The sequence below is a fragment of the Protopterus annectens genome, chromosome 3.part0, assembly GCF_019279795.1.
Source record: "Protopterus annectens isolate FY-2018-M chromosome 3.part0, PAN1.0, whole genome shotgun sequence".
NCBI classification, from domain to species: domain Eukaryota; kingdom Metazoa; phylum Chordata; order Ceratodontiformes; family Protopteridae; genus Protopterus; species Protopterus annectens.
The window spans coordinates 1111508095-1111529131 of record NC_056731.1 but is presented as its reverse complement, the minus strand read 5'-3'; the positions used below and the strand labels follow the sequence as shown (position 1 = coordinate 1111529131).

The 21037-nt window shown below is 39.0% G+C and overlaps 1 non-coding gene across 1 annotated transcript; it reads right to left on the bottom strand.

Moving 5' to 3' along the window:
• Positions 1-17996: 17996 nt before the first annotated feature.
• LOC122797368 lies at positions 17997-18160 on the bottom strand. Its single transcript, XR_006364090.1, has one exon. It is a non-coding gene; the product is annotated as a U1 spliceosomal RNA (small nuclear RNA).
• Positions 18161-21037: the final 2877 nt, after the last annotated feature.

Sequence of the window (21037 nt, the reverse complement as noted above, 5' to 3'; positions counted from 1 at the left end):
AGGTTTGGACTGCCAGCCGCCTCGTTGTTTTAGGGCTTCCAGGATGTCTGCAAAGGAGACATCATCAGAGGACGACTTAGGGGATCCCTCTGCATCATCGAGATCAGTGTCTGATGTAAGAGACTCATCAGGGGAGTCAACGTGCTTCCTCTTGCACGATCTCTTCCTGGGGGGTTCTTCCGAAGAGGCTACAGAAGGACCTCCAGGAGGGGGAGAAACCCAAGTGGGGGTAACCTGAGGCCCGGGGGCTCCGCTGTCTAAGGACAGGGGGACTGCCAAAGACCCAGTCTCCGTATGCAGGGAAGGAGCTGGGGAAACCGTGGAGGTAGCCAAGGAAGATTTGGCTAACGCGCTCCTCATGGCCCTGAAGGCGGGACCACCAGAATCCTGGGAGGGTCCCACCTCCGTGGCCATGACAGTGGACGGCACTCCCGCCGCCGACGCACCAAGAGGGAGACTTGGGACCGAAAGCATCAATCCCGAAGCTTCCCCCCAGGGCCGAAGGAAGAAGTCCGTGTACTGAACTCCGACCCAAGAGCCGGAATTGGAGCAAGGGTCGGGGCCGACCCTAAAACCTCCACTGGTTCCACCAGCACCGGCTCCAATGGTGCCGAAGCTGTTGGAGGAGGAACCACAGTAGGGAAGTGGACCATCAGCTCCGAAGCCGAATGGGCTGGAGCCGAAACTAGCTTTTGGAACACCGGAGACTGGAAGAGTCTAAGGAGCACCCTGTTGATGTCCGAATCAGACATCTTGGATGATCTAGAGGATACCGATCGGGCCCGAACCGATTTCTCCATCGGCTCCGAAGGACTCTGGGACCAGCTCCGAAAGGACTCTACGACTATCGGCTCCGAGGAAGATCTCAAGGTAATTTCCCTCGGTGCCGATAAGGACTTCGGCTCCGAGGGGGAAGAGTCTGAGCCGGTAACCCTTATCGGCTCCAATATCAGTGGAGCCGATGAGGGTGACCCGCCTCTCGATGCCCCAGACCTCGGCTCCGAAACCAGAGGGGTCGAGGCTGGAGGCATCGAGGCAGACCGTTCCGCCCTCGGCTCCGAAGTCCGTGGAGCCGATGGAGAAGTCTGCTTAGATTTTTTAGCGGTCGGTTCCGACTGACTGGTCGGAGCCGACGCTTTCTTCTTTTTAGAAGGAGAAGGAGAGGAAGATAAAGCCTCCTCGAAGGATGGCTTGATTAACCCCTTGAGGATTAATTTGTTCTTCCTCTCCTGGAGGACTCTTGATGAGAAAGCGTGGCACACACTACACGACTCTTGTAGGTGCTTGGCACCTAAGCAATAGACGCACGAGGAGTGGTCGTCCGTTATGGACATTTTAAAACCACACCTCGTGCATTTCTTAAACCCGGAGGGTTTGTGTTCTTTTGACATAACTACTTTAGACAACAGAACCTATCTAAAAGAAAACACACCAAAACTTAAGCAAACCAAGCCAAAAAAGTAAATTTTTTTTTTGTTTTTTTTTTTACGCACTATACAGTTAAACAACACAGAGAAAGAGAGTCAAGACCCTCTAACTTAAACGGGTACTTGACCCAGGAAAGAAACGCTAGTAGTAAAGCAACAGGGGAAGGCCCCTCTAACTAAAACGGGAAACCTTCCCTGACTAAAAAAACACGAATTTCTCAACAGAAATTAATCAATCACACTCGTATAACAACAATAGCTGTTAAAACAGCTTTTGGGTTCAAAGTAAGCAAAATTCTGACAGGAAAAAGCCTAAATAAATAGTACTTAGCCCAGCCAAGTTGAGACCACGTCTAAGCTTGTAAGCGGCAAACGAGATCTGGGGTATTAGTGGTGGTGCATCCTGGGATAAAGATAGCTCAACCAATAAGAGGCCTCGCTCTATAGCATAAGCGTGCCGAGTCGGAGCCGAGGGATCGGCTCCGAGCCCATCAGTACAGAATGTAGGCGAGATAGGATCACATAACATCTGCTGTTAAGACACCTAATAAGTTATTGCCAGCTTACGGACCCCCTCCATGAATCATGACACCCACTCTGCCTCTTTGAATCTACCCGGGTTTATCAAGATACAGCCAAACACCATGGTTTTGGGCGACTAACTACCCATCCACTGACTGGACAAATTACCTGTGCTCTAACACACTTGCTCAAAGGATCCTTGACTTTGTAAATTCCAATGCCCTGGACCAGCTGGTTGACACCACCACAAGGGTGCCAACATCCTGGATCTGGTGCTTACCAATATGAGGGACCACTGTAGCAACCCCACTGTGATGTCTCCCCTTGTGAGATCTGACCACAAATCAGTCTCATTTAAAGTTACTATCACATCTGAAACCCCCCCCGCAAGTAAACTAAAAAACTTCTCCAAAGCAGATTATAACCTCTTACGGAATGGTATAAATAGCTTTACTGCACCTTCCCCCTCAGATGGAACTGTAAACTATGCCAAGTTCTACACCAATGCTTTGTACAAACACCTGTATAACTCCATTGATTTGGTCGTACCTGATAGGACCAAAACAAGCTCCTCAAGGAACAGCAAACCTGCCTGGTGGTAAACTGCCATAAACTGGCCGACAATAAATAAAAATAACTAGCAAGGCTACCACGACTGTTGACATGCACCTTTACTAAAGCAAGGATAAGCATTTTTGCATTGTTCTTATATGGATCTGAAGAAGCATTTGACAAAGTAAATGACAACTTTTAAAATAATCACAGCACCAATCACGGAATCAATAAAGATTACAGCCAATGCTGTTAAAGATTCAATTTCCACTTTCTCAAGGCTGGTTTTAAACGCACACTAACACTGATGCCTGGATAATTATCCAATGGAGGCTTTCAATGTAATGGCAACAAATGAACAGAAAGATAATCAAATTAATGATCTCGTTAATATGTCCAGTTATAGGTTAAATGCCACTGAAATTGCCATTTTGAGCAAGGGTTTGAAATTTATTCCATCAGCTTCATCAAGTGTGAGTGATGTGCTGCTGGATTTACATTTGTTTGCACGGAATCACACAAGTTAATGAGTGCTAACCAGTAACACAAGGATGGGGTTTTTCTTAAGAGACCCAGCCTATTCAATCCACAGTTACCATCGCATGTGAGCACCTTCGTAAAGGTATGTGAAAACGATATTATACATGCCTTCAGTGCACCACATAAGAAGAATTTTTATAACATGGGTGCATTAGAACATAAAGCTTTAAGATCTCTAATGAACTGTGAAATTTGTATTAGACCAGCTGACAAGGGAGGTGCTTTCACTGTGATGAATGGTAGTGATTATTGCAACTCTATGAACGATCTTCTTATGGAAGATAAAACCTATGTAAAAATAAATATGAAACTTGTTAAAAATCTGGTGAAACATGTACAATATATGTTGTATAATTTATTAATGTGCAGAATGATTGATGAACAATTACAAATGTTTTTGTATCTGGAAGAACCTGTATTAACGGTTACAAAAGGGTTACCCAAAATACACAAAGACCCTATACATCCATCTTTATGCCCTATTGTGGATGGGGCTGGATGGGTAACTGAACCCCTGTCTATTTTTGTAGAGGAAAGAAGCACTGTTAATGAGGCATCAGGTTGGTTTTTGGTAACACTAGATGTTAAGAACCTCTACTAGTATACCTAATGGTTTTGGGGTACAGGCCGTAACGGAGGTAATATGTACTAAAAGTGAATACAATAATGATACTGTCATGCTTGTGGAGTTAATATTGGAAAATAATGCTTTTATGTTCTGCAGTGCTATTTATTTACAGAAACAAGGTATCGCGATGGGCACTCCATGTGCAAAATTCATATGCCAACCTTGTGATACATTATTGGAGGAAACATTTGCTCTTACAATCCATATTCAAAATACATTAAATTTTACCATTCTTTTGTTGCCAACATTTTGTTTTATGGGCTGGTGATGAAATGGAATTAAAACAGTTTATATCATATGCAGACACTACTAATTGTGTAAGCTTCACCTTTACAGCCTCCAAGTTTAACACTGACTTCTTAGAGGTTCAGTTGCATAAAGATGCTTGTGGTAAGTTCAATACCACCTGATATAGGAAGGCATCTTGGAAAAACAATCTTCTAATGTACAATAGTATGCAACCCAGCTATGTGCTTTCTAATGTTAAGGGAATATCGAGGTTATGCACCGCAGAAGATGACCAAGAGAATGTGGAACTACTCACTGAACAGTTTTTCCTCCAGAAGTTATAACAGGAGACAAACAGATAGTATTTGTAATGAGGTCCTGAAAACTAGGTATACCACAGACAAACCATATTATTCTGATGGTTACAGATTAACCAATGGAGAGAAAAAGTCTTTTTTACATCATGGTTTGAGGTTTATGACAAAATACACTAATGATGTGAATTTTGTGTGTGATAATATAAGCAAAAACTGGTATTTATTAAATACAGATTCTAAGACAACTGAGATTTTGGTCTGTAAACCAAAATTTGGTTAAGAATTCTGACAACCTTAAAATTTTGCTATGTAATGTGAAGTTATCACTAAAAAAGAATATTTCACAGAAAGAGGGCACTTTTCCTTGTTTAAGATGTAAAGCATGCAGAATCATTACAAAACAGATTTTTAAACATCCTTTATTTGATTTTATTTTTAAATCTATATTTTATGCTATAAAACTTCTCATATACTTTATTTAGCTACATGTGATGTTTGTCCCAGTTTTTATATGAGAAAAACTGTGAAAAAGTTAAGAGACAGACTTTTATGGCAAATGTATGACACTAAAGTTAAGGACACAAGAAATGCCTTGGCCAAGCATGCTAATGATATTCATGGACACAAGTTTTCTTTTAGAGTTCTACAATGTGTAAGGGCCAGCCCTAGAGATGGTGATTTGAATAACCACATTCAGAATCACGAATTAAAAGGGATACTTAGGCTACAGGTGGATAAGTATCCAGGCATCAGTGTTAGTGTTTGCTTAAAACCAGCCTTGAGAAAGAAGAAATTGAATATTTAACACCATTGGCTGCAAATGTAATTGATTCTGTGACTGGTGCTGTGATTATTTTAAATGTTGTCATTTACTTGGTTTCTGTATGGATCTGAAGAAGCATTTGGCAACGCAAAAGTGCTTATCCATGTTTTAATAAAGGTGCATGTTAACAGTCGTGGTAGCCTTGCTGGTTATTTTTACTGTGTATTGATTCACTTCCAACACTGGCTTGTGTGTGTTACTGGGCTATCTTGTTTGCTTTACAATAAGAGGAAGAAACAAGAAGTTATGTACTCACCACAACGTTCGAGCTATGTAGTCCATCTCGCCTTACATTCTTACCTATGGGTTCGGAGCCGAATATCTGCTCCGACTCTGCCAAACTTTTCTAGCTCGAAGCCTTCTATTCGCTGGGCTAAGAAGGTATCCCATGCTGCATTACTCTAGCTCCCCAGATCTAGTTTGCTGCGAACACCAACACTCATACTCCATGCATAACACCACCCAAGGAAAGGAAGAACAAACCAAGAGTGAAAGGAATTCTGAAAACCAGTCCTAACCTTCAGATCCTCCAGGAAGGGGGAAGGTGTGGGGGGGGGGTGTAAGAATGTGAGGCAAGATGGACTACATACATCGAACATTATGGTGAGTACATAACTTCTTGATGTTATGTAGTCCAATCTTGCCTACATTCTCACCTAAATCCTCGGAGGCTCAGTGGAAAATACTCCTGAGCACTGTGGAACCAAAGGAAGACCTGCCCCTAGATACCACATCCAACTTGTAATGAGTAACGAAAGTTTGAGGAGACGCCCAAGTAGCTGCAGCACAAATATCATCCATAGACAATCTGGCCCGATAGGCTGTAGATGTAGATAAAGACAGAGTAGAGTGAGTAAGAATGTAGGCAAGATTGGACTACATAACATCGGCTGTTTAAGAGTAAGAGGGAGCAAGCCCTAAACTGGAACACTCCCTCCTCAGCTTAAACAAGCAAATAAGACTTCTTGTGAAGTCCTCCAAAACTATAGGACTGAAGTATTTGTTCTCTGTAACTAATGTAAAAATTGTGTACATGGCAACTATTCATAAGGCTAACGAAACTGCAATTGATGAGGCTATGACAGATGGTGTAATACCTATGTAATAGCCTAAAAGGGGTTTGATAGTTAAATAATCATTAAGCCCTGGTGGTGTGGAGGCATCAGTGAATAACTGCCACCATAATTCTTTGTAGGACAAAATAGCCTTAATGTTGCCCCGCCCCAGGATCAAAAAGGATGTTTTCCAAGATGGCAAATTTAAAATGTCTTTTTACATACTTTTCAACATGCCTGTACAGGGCATTATTTACATCCTTTCTCCTAATGCTGTACAAGTGTGCATAGATATGTTTCCTAAAATTTCTTTCGGTCTTCCCTATGTAATATCCTGGGCATATTTCACATTTAGCTAAATAAATAGTAAATTTGGAATTACAATTGCCATGTTGAAACCTTATTCTAGTCCTATTGACATTGTTCAAAATAATTCCATCTTCTTCATTTATTACATGACACTGACTACAACTACCAAATTTCTTGGTATGTTTCTTATCACTATCAATACCTCTGACCATTGTCCTTCTTTCCAGATGCTTCTTAATGTTACATCCCATTTTGTAAACAAATAAAGGTTTTGGTCCCAAGATTTTTGCTATATCTTGGTCAGCTAACATAACATTCCAATTCTCAGTCAGAATGTTCTTTATTTTGTTAGTGTATGGTCCATACTCAAACACAGGCTCTATTAAATTTCACTTTTGTCCCTGTGTAATTGGAAACAACCTGTTTATTTGAATAGTTGACCCTATATTTACTATTAAAACCTAATAGTGGAATGTATTTGTGACCCCATTCCTTCAAGACGTACTTCCTCACATTCTTCATCATATTCATATTGTAACCTCTTTCTTTAAATAATGCAGTGATGAAGTCCACTTCCTCTACCATCTCATTGTATTGTGAGGTCATTCTTATAGCCCCAATAGACTGTCCTTTGTAAATATTGGTTAATAATTTCCTAGGATGGTTGCTTGTGTATTCTAAGTATCCGTTAGTGAATGTATTTTTTCTATGTATTCGGGACTTGAAGCATTTTTCCCCATTAGATATATATGCATCTAAAATAGGCTAAACCATCTTTGCTACTCGAAGCAAATTTGAGAAAATCACTACTTTGGTTTAAATATTCCAAAAAGTTGTTCAGAATGGTCAGACTACCATCCCACAAAATATGAATATCATCTAAAAAATGGGAATAGTATCTAATATATTTGTAAAACTCACTTTTACACTATTGTTTCTTCCCAGTCTAGCATGACCAAATTAGCAAATATGGGGGCGCATGCTGCCCCCATAGCTACTCCTTTATTTTGTCTAAAATGTTCTCCCTCATATAGTATATAATTGTGATCTAAGACTATAGACATCATTTCAAGAATGAGACAAACCCTATCCCATTCAAAATCCGTGCATTTCCTAATACTGTTGGTGAAGGCTTCCATACCTTCATCTTTGGGAATGCAAGAAAATAAATCAATAATGTCTATTGTGACAAATATAAGACCCTCGTTCCATATATCCACTGGATAATTCTTCAAAAATTCCCAAGAATCTTTTATAAATATTCTGAAGGCACATTAATATTTTTCCACTAAGAGTACCTCACTTCTCCCCCCTTCCCTGGGGTATTCATATTTATTCTGCACGTTTGACCATCATTGGGAGGGTAGATTAATTTTCAAAGGGGTTGGAAACAGGAAGAGCATTTAGAGTGGAAAAGGGAAGGGAAGTGGGAACAACATCATCCATATCAAATGTACAGAAGAAATATGAATACCGCAGGGAAGGGGGGAGAAATGAGGTACTCTTAATGGAAAATATTAATGTGCCTTCAGAATATTTATATTCAGATAACAATCAGGATATTACCAAAGAAGGCATTATAAATAGTTACAAAAATTTTAATATATACAATTATACATACTTTTCACTTGACAAACTGCATTTTGAACTACTTTCCAAAGGAATGAAATATATTCCCACGACTTGCTTTAGACTAGTTGACTGTTTAAGTGAGTTTAAATTATTAGAAAACTGAATTTAGCAATTGTATTTAAGGACACTGACAGACATCGAACCCTAGGTTAGGGGCATAGGCACTCTCAAAAAGAAAAGTTGTTATATGCCTCCGATGTACCCAAATGCATTGGTCTATGACAAAGTAGTAACCAAACAGATACATCAATTGTAGAATAATTTAAAGGGTAAAAATTTAAAACACAACCTTCCCAAGGAAGAAATTAAAATTTTAAAGGACTTGAGAAATTACAGAAATATCCGGGTAATGAAACCGGACAAAGGAGGAGGAGTGATAATATATGACAGCATGGAGTATACCTCGAAAATGCATGACATTTTACATCTGTCAGGCAACTATGAAATTGTTTCTATCAACGAAATCAACATTGCTTACAGACGTATAGACATGCATGTGAAAGAATTTCTTATAGATAAAAGAATTACTGAAGACACTTACAATTTTTGAAAGTAGAACATCCTACATTAGCGTCTCTTGTAGGAATTCCAAAGGTACATAAAAATGTAAACAATCCACCCTTCCGACCTATCATTTCAGGTAGTAAATCTAAAACTTTTCCTTTGGGAGTAGCTGTGGATACTATGTTGAAATACATGTATGAGAAGATCCTTCATATGGTAAAAGATTCTTGGGAATTTTTGAAGAATTATCCAGTGGATATATGGAAAGAGGGTCACAACAGACGTTATTGATTTATTTTCGTGCATTCCCAAAGATGAAGGTATGGAAGCCTTCACCAACAGTATTAGGAAATACATGGATTTTGAATGGGATAGGGTTTGTCTCATTCTTGAAATGATGTCTATAGTCTTAGATCACAATTATATACTATATGAGGGAGAACATTTTAGACAAATTAAAGGAGTAGCTATGGGAGCAGCATGCGCCCCCATATTTGCTAATTTGGTCATGCTAGACCGGAAAGAAACAATAGTGTTCAAAACTGAGTTTTACAAATATATTAGATACTATTCCCGTTTTTTTAGATGATAGTTATATTTTGTGGGATGGTAGTCTGACCATTCTGAACAACTTTTTGGAATATTTAAACCAAAGTAGTGATTTTCTCAAAATTTACTTTGAGTAGCAAAGATGGTTTAGCCTATTTAGATACATATATATCTAATGGAGAAAAATGCTTCAAGTCCCAAATACATTCACTAACGGATACTTAGAATACACAAGCAATCATCCTAGGAAATTATTAACCAATATTTACAAAGGACAGTGTATTAGGGCTATAAGAATGACCTCAATATAATCAGATGGTAGAGGAAGTGGACTTCATCACTGCATTATTTAAAGAAAGAGGTTACAATATGAATATGACAAATGTGAGGAAGTACGTCTTGAAGGAATGGGGTCACAAATACATTCCACTATTAGGTTTTAATAGTAAATATAGGATCAACTATTCAAATGAACGGGTTGTTTCCAATTACACAGGGACAAAAGCGAAATTTAATAGAGACTGTGTATTAGAGTATGGACCATACACTAACAAAAAGAACATTCTGACTGAGAATTGGAATGTTATGTTAGCTGACCAAGATATAGCAAAAATCTTGGGACCAAAACTTTTATTTGTTTACAAAATGGGATGTAGCATTAAGAAGCATCTGGAAAGAAGGACAATGGTCAGAGGTGTTGATAGTGATAAGAAACATACCAAGAAATGTGGTAGTTGTAGTCAGTGTCATGTAATAAATGAAGATGATGGAATTATTTTGAACAATGTCAATAGGACTAGAATAAGGTTTCAACATGGCAATTGTAATTCCAAATTTATTATTTATTTAGCTAAATGTGAAACATGCCCAGGATATTACATAGGGAAGACCAAAATAAATTTTAGGAAACGTATCTATGCACACTTGTACAGCATTTGGAGAAAGGATGTAAATAATGTCCTGTATAGGCATGTTGAAAAGTATGGGGAAAGACATCATTTTAAATTTGCCATCTTGGAAAACATCCTTTTTGATCCTGGGGGGGCAACATTAAGGTTATTTTGTCCTACAAAGAATTATGGTGGCAGTTATTCACGGATGCCTCCACACCATCAGGGCTTAATGATTATTTAACTATCAAACCTGTTTTAGCTATTACATAGGTATTACACCATCTATCATGGCCTCATCAATTGCAGTTTCGTGAGTCTTATGGACAGTTGCCATATACATAATTTTTACATTAGTCACAGAGAACAAATACTTCAGTCCTAAAGTTAAAAGATGATTGTTTCAGTTTATAGATGCTGCCATAGTAATAACAGTCAGTCATTTTTAAGGGGTTAAAAGTTTTTAAATGTTTATTTACAAATTTAAATATGGTTATATTTTTATATTTTAGTATTTTGTACATGTTTATGTCTTTTCTGATGAGTAATGAGGATGTTTGAAAAGAAACTTGTATAGAATGTATGTATGGAATCGCTGGGGGTACATGTCACGTTAAAATTTATTTAGTATTGGCACCAAATGCTGCATTTAAATTGCAACAGTTTCATTTTAAAGATGTTCTGATGAAGCCCGTATTCAAGCAGGTGAAAGCGCTTAATTTATGTCATTAAATTGAAGATTTTAATGTTAACTGAGTGGTTGGTGTACATTTATACAATCGTAGTATAGTCCAACTACTAGATGTTTGTTCTGTATTGGTGAATTACTGGCGTCTCAAGAGTTCATGACCCTGGACAAGGGAAAATGTGTATACAGCTTACCTAAACTTAGCCAAAGCTTTTGACACTATCCCCCACTCAAACATCATTGACATACCCACCCAGCTAGGTATCAACCATTACATCGTCAGATGGGTCACTAACCAGCTCACTGACAGAACCCATATAGTCAAAATAGGGGACTCCACCTCCAACATCAGACCTGTAATAAGTGGTGTTCAACAGGGATCAGTCCTGGGACCTCTACTGTTTGGAATCTATTTCTCCGAAGTACAAGCTAAAACTAAAGGTCTGTGGCTGACAAAGTTTGCTGATGACTGGAAACTGGGAGTGGTCATCGACTCTCCAAACAATGTCAACATCCTACAAGAGGGTCTTGCACAAAGAAATCATTGGTGCTAAAGTCATGGTCTTAAATACAATGCAAAAAAATGTATTATCCCTTTCGGAAAGTGCAATGTTCCTGCAAACTACCACATCAACATCACCACCTTAAGTAAACACTCAGTGGTGAAAGACCTGGGCGCACAGGTTGACAGCAACCGTACCTTTGATCACAATGTCTCCACAGTGGTAAGAAGGGCATTCTATATTGCTCATCTCATAATTAAGGGCACTGCATCCAGAAAAAAAGAAGGTATAACCTCTGTACTCTTCCCCCATCAGGCCAATAATTGAGCACAACTCCCCTTTTGGTATGTACCTTTCCAAGCACCTGCAGCAACTGGAGGGACCACAAAGGTTCCTCACAAGGAACATTCAAAAGCCTTCAGCATCTCTCATGTCTGGATCGCATGAAATCACAGTCACTTTATTCTGTTTCATACAGACTACTCAGAGATCATCTATGCCTTGCATACAATGCAATCTTTGACTTTGCTTTATTGGAAATGCTGCATATCCGCAGGTCAAATGGTACATGGGTTACTCACTCTAAAGATTTTAACCTGGTATGTGACAATAACAGATCTTGCTGGAGGGACAGATTTGTCGCCCAGAGGTTACCAAACCTTTGGAACGGACTCCCACTTAATAACAAACAGAGCACCTCATAGGCCCTCTTCAAATGCAATCTGGACAACTGGATGGGTACCCATAAATTCACCCTGGGGGTTCCACCTGTGTCCCTTTTGGACAGGGGCAACTGGTGCTGATGATGGAAATAAGGGTAGAACTTGGCTGAGCTTCTAAGGGCCCTTGGGCCATTAGCCTATTAACTTCCTACGATCCTATGATTCCATTGTGGCAGCTAAGGATATGTAGGAACAGACTAAACAAAATACAAAAAACTGAGAAAATGAAAGCTTTGTTATATGGATATGGCTAATAAGATACAAGCAGTTAAAATTTGTTAGTCCCTTTAGTCTTATACACAGGTCAGGCATATTTTTATCAACCAGAGTAGATGTTGTGAATAATAAAGAGTTGAATAACTTTATCTGGGGGTGGCAAGAGTCAAGTGTGATAAGCGGATTCTGCCAGTAGAACAAGACCAGTTTTGATTACCCAATTTGAAGGGGGATTTCAGAGCTACACAGTTAAGGCTCTCACACACAGCACAAGCAGAAAACTATAATTCAAAGTAGAACGGGATAATCAAGAAACAGGGGTGGGGAGCTCAAGAAACAAGGACAGACTGGGATTTTGGATGGAGGTCTTTAAGGAGAGTAACAATAATTATGCAACATATTATAGCTATAAAGTAAAAGAAAGTATCCCAAGAACTAAGCCAACAAGGGAATGGAGAAAGGGGATTACCCCTATAGGGATGAATGCAGTTAGGGTTACAGAAAATAGGCAAGAGGGTTCTGGAATTTATTGGAGAAAACTGGCTACGGAACCAAGGTACTAGGAGCAAATAACGAGAGGGGGAAAGATTACAGAATGGGAAGACACTAAGAATTTATTTGGACTGATAAGAGTATAGGCAAGAGAAAGAAATAGGGGCAGTCCTAAACAAAAGAGAAGCACTGGAAGAGGTTTTAGTAGAATCTAGAACAGAAGCTTCCATTAAAAAAGGAATAATTAGCAGAACATATACAATACTGCATGATAACTACAAGAATCAATCAAAGGAGATTAGAAAGGATTGAGAACAGAGACTGGATAAGCAATTCACAAAGAAACAATGGGAGAATATATGTATGTCTATCCAATATGAAACAAACCTAGAAGATTTAGGATTTTTGCTTAGAAATGTTTACATAGATATCTTTATACCCCCAGGTAGACTCCAGAGAATTTTTCCTCAGGCAGACAGCAAATGTTGGAGGTGTGGCATGGAAGAGAGAGATAACTGGGAACATTTTCTGGGACTGCGGTGAGTTGGCAGTCTATTTCCTGCTGGATGCACCGTCGGAGATGCTGGATGGACAGACTGGCGTGACAAGGGAGATGATTTTTTTTTTACTTATCATACACAATCGGAATTGCCTAGACATGGTAAGGTCTTGCTGCGTCTAATTATGGTGGTTGCCAAAAAAGCAATTACTAGGAATTAGAAACCAAAAATCCAAACCAATTACACTAAAAATAGTGAATATAGTAACAGAGATAAAACAATTGGAATTAAGATCTTTACAAAAGGGTATGAGCAAACTACATAAGAAATAATGGGAATTGTAGGAACAATACATAGAGGTGAGGAATGAGGTTTAAAAGAAGGCAGGACTTAAATGAGCTATGTAATGTCTGACTGAAAATGATTGGGTAGATAAGGGATGTGTAATGTCTGCAATGGGGAGTGTGTCAGTGTATTTTGTGATGTAAAATGCTTGCAACTAGGATTGTGTCGGTGTGGATTGTTTTCATTTATATAAAGGTATAATTGCCTAGGTCTTAAGTGATAATTTAATAAAGAGGTTTCTTGTTTTAAAAAAATGGCAAGAATTGAATAATTTATGTAATGCTGCTTATGTTATATGACGTACAGCAATATATGTGAAATATGTTTATTAATGTGAACTTGTTAATTGAGTTTAACTGCTTTTATATAAAAATACATTTGCCTATATGACAAGGGAAAATTCAATAAAGGTACTTAATAAAAACAGTATGGAAAGAAACAGGGCAGTTTATAAACTGTATCAATACATTACCAATACATACTGCGGTGGTGGTGCTGCGGTAGCGTTGTCGCCTCAGAGTTAGACGTTGCCCGTTCGACTCTCAGTTAGAGCGTCTTCTGTGTGGCAACATGCATGAATGGGCGTTCCTTCGCTGAAGGCTGTGCATTAGGCCCGGCAAGCCAGTACGTAAAACTCTACTGCCAATCATTAGTGGACCGGAGTTCCGCTGTGGCGACCCCTAACCGGGAAAAGCCGAAAGACACAAACAATACATTACCAATACATAACTCCTAAGAAAACTTCATTTCTGTGGGTATCAAAACAGCAGAATTTTAGCAAGAAATAGTCACTGAGAACTGTAATAGTCACTAATGTGCTAAAACTACCTCAGGACATGGGACACAAAATGCACTTATTTTCACAGAATTGGTTGTGTAGCCCCTGTTTGTACCATCCACCAGAGAGATTAATTCATTCTGAGATAAGAGAGCATACTCAAAAGTGCAAGATGGAAAATAAACTAGTATTTCTGCAAGTGATAATTTCTTGGGACCTTTTAGAAGTTATGCAAGATGGTGAAGCTTGATTTTTTTCTTACATTGCACTACCTGTATCATTAATTTTCTTCCCAGATTTTTCTTTATTTGCATGTTAAGGACTTCTGCTGATTCTTGAATTGTTCCCCTCAATATTGTAAAAACTCTTATTTTGTGCTTTTCTTTGCTTCAGATTATACATTCGGCTTCGTATTAGAACACTACCCTGCCAGCATTTCTGTGCAGAAATGGGAGTGGAGAAAGTGAATGACATGGCAAGGGGGTGTGATATGCCATGTTAATCATGCATGACTGACAAACCATGCAGATTTACCAGTGTCATCGCGAATATTCATTGTTTAATCGTAGTTTACCATGTTCATTGAGGGTGTACGTTCTTGGAGTTGGTATATTTAAGTGTGGGGGGGTGCAGCCGAAGTCAATGAAAGCAGCTTTTGCACCTGTACCCCCCCTTATATGGATGAATTAAGCTCTTCCTTGATCATAAATGCTACCTCATCTACCAATCATCCCCCACCATAGTACAATACATAACAATAACTAATACAAAACTAATGCTGCACTTTGCATCAATGATAAATCTGTCCACAGATGTACCAGCAGTTCTGTAACAGATTCGTAACTTCGTCAGCAAAGAGGTGGGGGGTTCCAGCAAAATGACAAAAAAAAAATACATTGTACATAAAACAATTACAAGAAACAGCTACAGGAAAGGCAAAGGCTCCTCTCAGAATATAATAAAAACAGGATGGTTACACTTTGATTTTAAAAGCAACTTTTAAAGTGCTGTGATATACTATGTACTTTCAACACTCCATCTGGGTAAAACATATACAACTGCATGTCAAGAGCTTGCAGAACTGAGATTCCTCACTTCAGATGGATGTGAAGTGCCTTGTTGATACTTGAACTTCGTATTTCACACACACACACATGACATTTCGGGGGGAGAAAAAAGGCACACAGCTGATATGTCATTTTAGAAATTACTGACTCTAGCAAAACAAGGGTTATTACATTTCATCACCACATACAACAAAACACAAGATGGTCACAGTAATTTTCCACTATGAAAGGAACGTAGCTCTACATACAAGTATGCACCAGGTAGCAGAACCAGAGTTTGCTTCTTCCACAATCCTCAAACATAACAAATAAATAGTTTTGTGTTATTCATCATCTGAAATGGCTTTATGTTTCTGAATTTCCCTTATCTTTGCATTTGCATTCTTTAGATCCTTTTGTTTTATTACTTTACTTGATTCTGCTGGATGTAGTTCATCCACAACTAATATCTGTAAGCAATATTATATATATTGCGATTAAGGTCACTGTCGGTAGCTTCTGCACTGCTACGGACCTTAAAAAAAAAAAAAAAAACATATTCCTCCTCAGAACATAAATAATACACTGACAGCAAAACGGCTTTGTTGTACAACACTACCAGGCACAATTCACTATTTTTAGTATACTGCATAACTTTTAGAATATTAAAAGTTTAAAATGTACTATTTTGGTTTTATATTATATATTCATCCGTTATATATTTTGCATCAGGTCAGTTACAACAGCATGCACATTTAACGATTTTGAATGAAGATGAACAATTCAATGCTTTGACTATTCATACGGCGGACACAGATCTTATGTTTATTCACAGGTACAGAAAAACATCATGCGCACGGTGTTGGGCGGGTCCTGCTGCTGCGCATCTGGTGGGGTAGTGTTCTAATACAAAGCCATGTATTCATTCAGGTTTGATTAAGCTTTGTGATTATGCATCCATCAGTGTCTGAAGTACCCTGTACAGTATGCAGTTTTAGCCCTTTCAGAATAAAACTGCATAGTGTTTAGTATTAAACCTGTTGTAATACTTAAATCTGTTACATATTACTCTTTATGAAACTTTGGTCCTAGTGAGCTTTGAACTATCAACATCAAAACATAGAAGTGCTACCTACTGGACTGCCACTGCCTACCTCACGTTACAGCTTTCCTTGACAAACATTTTCTATTTTGAGTTTCAAAGCTATCCGAGTACAGATGTGTGTGTGTTTCCAACGGTTTACCATTAAAATTTCGCCCTGCAATTGCACGGCTCTGAAGCATTCGAACAACAGATGTTCGAATACTTCATATTTCGGCAGGTTACATGAGTGAACGGTATAACTGCGAATGGACTGTGCATTCGCAATTATAACGTTCGCTCATGTAAAGGGATCGCAGTACAGTGCGGTTAGGGAAATACATCCCTTTCCTCACTGTAGTGCGATCTCCGAGTTGGAATATTAAGTTAGGGGGTGTGTGGAGGGGCGCAGACCCCCACAGGGGGGTGCAGGGGGGCTTGCCCCCCTGCATAAATGGGATTTTAGGCTAGCTAGTTAGGGAGTTAAGGGAAGGGTGGGATTGTTAAGTGTCGAAAATGTTGAGCGCGACATTTTCAACATTAACGGCTGTTTTCCGACATTAGGAATGTTCGGTATTGTGTACTTTTGGCGAAACACTTCGCTAATAGGTACACTTTTTTTTTTATTTTCGGAATTATTGATAGTAAACCGTTTCCAACACTTACTATATTAGGATACTATGTTTCTCCACCTTGTAAGAAACCATCCTTGATTAATACAAATGCTTCTTTTAAAGCAATTTGTAGTACTGTCTATCGACATTTTGATAATTAGCCGTTTTATTAGAATATGCAACAACAGTAACAGTTGTTTTTGACATACTTTGATATACCTTTTTAAAAGCTATCTTATGCAGTCTTGAATTTATGTATTTTCCATGAAGAAGGGAGTTATTTTTTAGATGGGTGCTTTCGGACCTGGGCTACAAAATTAAGGGGGTATACACAATTTATAAGGTAAATACTTATGGACAATTAAGTGTAGTCAGTTAAACCAGCATGTATTTGTGAAAGGACAGGAAACTTTAACAAAGCAAACTGATAGCACGGGAAGAATATAAAAATGCCACAAGACCTCTACTGGCGGTCACTGAACATTAGACTACAGAGTTGTGAGACAGAGATTAACAGTAAGTCGCTATGCTTCTTCATGAAAAATGCAAGATATAAAACAAAAAAAAAAGACTTCATACAGGAAGTATGCTGAGGCTAGGCAAACTGCTTATTTGATCTTATTTGATACTTACCAGAGCTTTCAACTGGTTAACTTGTCAGAGTACTAAATAGCTTTTGTAAAGTTATTTATTTTTCCTTTTTTCCATCAGAAATATTGTTTTTTTGCATCACCACCGAATAATGTCACTGCTAAGCTTGTTTTTAATGCAGCTTGTCTCAGCACTGAACAGCTTCTATAAAAGTTTTTATTTTTCCTTTTTTTCATCAGAAATAATGTTCTCTTTTTGCATCACCACTAAATAATGCCACGGATCAACTAGTTTTTAATGCCTGTTTTTAATCTTTATCACTGAAAACTGCCAGGTCTTTCTCTTGTAAGATAAAGATAACTTTTATAACATTAGGAACACAAGAGCTGTGTACTTAGATGATTACACAACTGCCTTCCATAAGTCTTTCTTAACCAGTTAAATCAGGGGACAGCGCGAACGCAGTCCCCCACTACCATAAATTATGCAGTTGAGTTTCCCGCATTTGGGGAAATCACAGGGGTCAACCCCTCCGAAGTGCAATGGAGGAGCCTCGCCCTGGGAGAACCACCTTCTTGATCGTGGTCTCTCCCCTGCCAGGTAAGTATGAGTTACTCATTTATATCATGGCAGATGTATGTCTGTACCTTACTTTACAAACATGGTGCTACTTCTAATTTCTTCGTAAATATATGATCACAGCACACACTTGTATGGCAACAGGCAGAGTTCAGAAGTCTAGTATTATCCAGTAAATAAACTCTGGTGCACTATAATTTCCCATAGAGCAGTTATTTCTTAAAATCTACATTGCCTGACGTCACATCCTAACAGAAACACAAGCCTACAGTAGGCTGTCCTGTTGGCCTTGTCTAGCAAGGAAAGACAGAGAGAGAGAGAGAGAGAGAGAGAGAGAGAGAGAGAGAGAGAGTTACCAGCAGGAGACATTGTGCACATAGGCAAGCTGATGGGCATCACGGCCTGTCAGGTTTTCAGAAAGAATGATTTGCATACCACATTTCAGTCCCCATCCCTTTTGCTTGCTTTTTCTGGGAAGTGTTCTCCTGGACAGAGGGAAGGAGATCCACTGGCCAAAGAAAGGTTTAACAGCGAGATGATACAATGAATCAGCGACATGTTCTGCTTACACATGAACTGATTTATATGAACCACAAAGACATTTACACACATGCACTGTCAGAATGACTGTCAAGATTTAGTTCTTTTTCCTAGCAAGATCTGTGTTTTTATACAAAAACAGTTAGTCACTAAACACTACTACACATTAGATGGATTTCCAAGTCCTTTATTGCCAGTACGACTAACTGCTTCATATTTATTTATTTTTTTTTTACCAGAGTTTGAAAGCAGTACACCCAGTTCTGAACAGAGTTTGAAAGCAGTACACCCAATCCTTGTGAACATTGTTATACTTATCCAGACGTCCATGTAAGCCATGTCGGATTGGTACTCTCAAGGGTTTCTTTCCAGGGGTAGCCTCTGAACACTGACTAGTAAACTCAGTTCTGTGCGTTTTGATGGTCTGAGCATCTTAAATGAAATCCATGGAACTGCAATAATTTAAAGTGCACTTAGGAGGAATATGTGCTACATTCAGTGCTGCTATGTCATGGACTAGTTCCCTTTCACTAAAGGTACAGTGATCTTATAATTAGAACATTCAGCCTTCGTGCAGTGGTGCCCGACAGCTAACTTCCCCTTTAAAAACACTTTCACGTTTACGTGTAAATATCTCAAGTTGAGACACACAGTAAAAAAAAAAAAAAAAGACGACTTAGCTTTCTGAATCATATCATACAGTCTGCTTACTTTAAGGGAGTCTGCTTACTTTAAGGGAGAGCCTTCAAGGTGCAGTAAGGCTACCCTGAATCATAATTATAGTCTTACTACTATGTTCATCATACAGAGCAGAACACAAGAAATACATCTTACTCATTTCCCAAGCCAAAGGAGCAAATGTGGTATATACTCAATAAATGACATTCAGAAATATTCTATGTTAATGACCCTCATTGCCCACTCCTTGCACAGTCTGACCAAAGCCAAAGCTGTTTTACATCCTCTCAGCAGACCTGAAACCATCAGTCAACCACAGCTTCACCTGTATATCAGCAATGGTACTGCAGGCATTGATCCTGTCTACAATGGTAGTTCTAACATACATGTGCAGCTGCAAATCCTCAAAGTGCATCGGCACTGCACAGCCACATGCAGAATTTACATTTGAAAGCATGCATTCCTACTGCCTTAAAAATAGGATACGCATGCTGTGGGTGCCTACATCCTGGAACTGGTGCTTACCAATATGGGGATCACTGTGGCACCCCCACTGTGAGGTCTTCCCTCATGAGATCTGACCACAAATCATTCTCCGAAGTAAATGATCACATCTGACACCCTCCCACCCAGCAGCAAATAAACTTCTCCAAAGCAGATTATAACCTGCTACAGGATGGTATAAATAGCTTCACTGCAACCCCCCCCCCCCCAAGATGGAAATGGCAACTATGCAGAGTTCTACACCAATCCTTTATACAAACACCTGTATAAATGCATTCACTCGGTCATACCTGATAGGACCAAAACTAGCTCCTCAAAAAAAAAAAAAAAAAAACTTGCCTGGTGGACAACTGCCATTAACAGGCTTTACAATAATAAGAAATTGCTGTAAGAGTGTAAGAGGGAGCAGGCCCCAAACTGGAAACACTCCCTCCTCAGCTTAAACAAGCAAATAAGACTTCTTGTGAAGTCCTCCAAAGCAAACTAAAAATCCAAATCAGCTTCCTCAACTAGGGACAACCATAAGGCATTCCTTAGTTACATCTATAAGCATAAAGATCAACTGTAAAGGGATAAAGGTGAAGCAGGAGGGAATTCAGGAAATAAGGAGAGAGTAGGATTCTGGATACAGATCCTTAAGGTGAACAACAGTCATACAGAATACTATACTCAAAGCAGCAAAAAGTATATCTAGAACGAAGCCAACACTGGAGTGGACAAAAGATTCTGCTGATAACTTTAAGTAAGGGATACAGAGACTAGGCAAGAGGGGGGCTGGAAAGTAATGGAGGAAACTGGTAACTGAACCAATGTACTGGGAACAAATAATTAGAGACTGAAATGTGGCAGGTATGGGAAGAGGCCAAGAAGACATTTGGACTGCAGGCTAGATATCGCTTTCATTATCAGGGAGTGACATTAGACATGCACTGGTTGAGTTTTTAGGCGAATTTAGACCAGAAGCTGTTGTTAAAATAGATAATTGATGGGGCATATAAAACACTGCACAATAACTACAGGAATCAGAGTGGTTAAAAAAGATTGGGATGAGAGTTTAAATAAGAAATTCACAAAGAAACAAAAGAATGTTGCATGTATGGCTCCTAAATATGCAACAAAATCTAGAAGATGTAGGATTTTTGCCTGCAAGTGTTTGCGTAGGTACTTTTATACCCAAAGCAGAC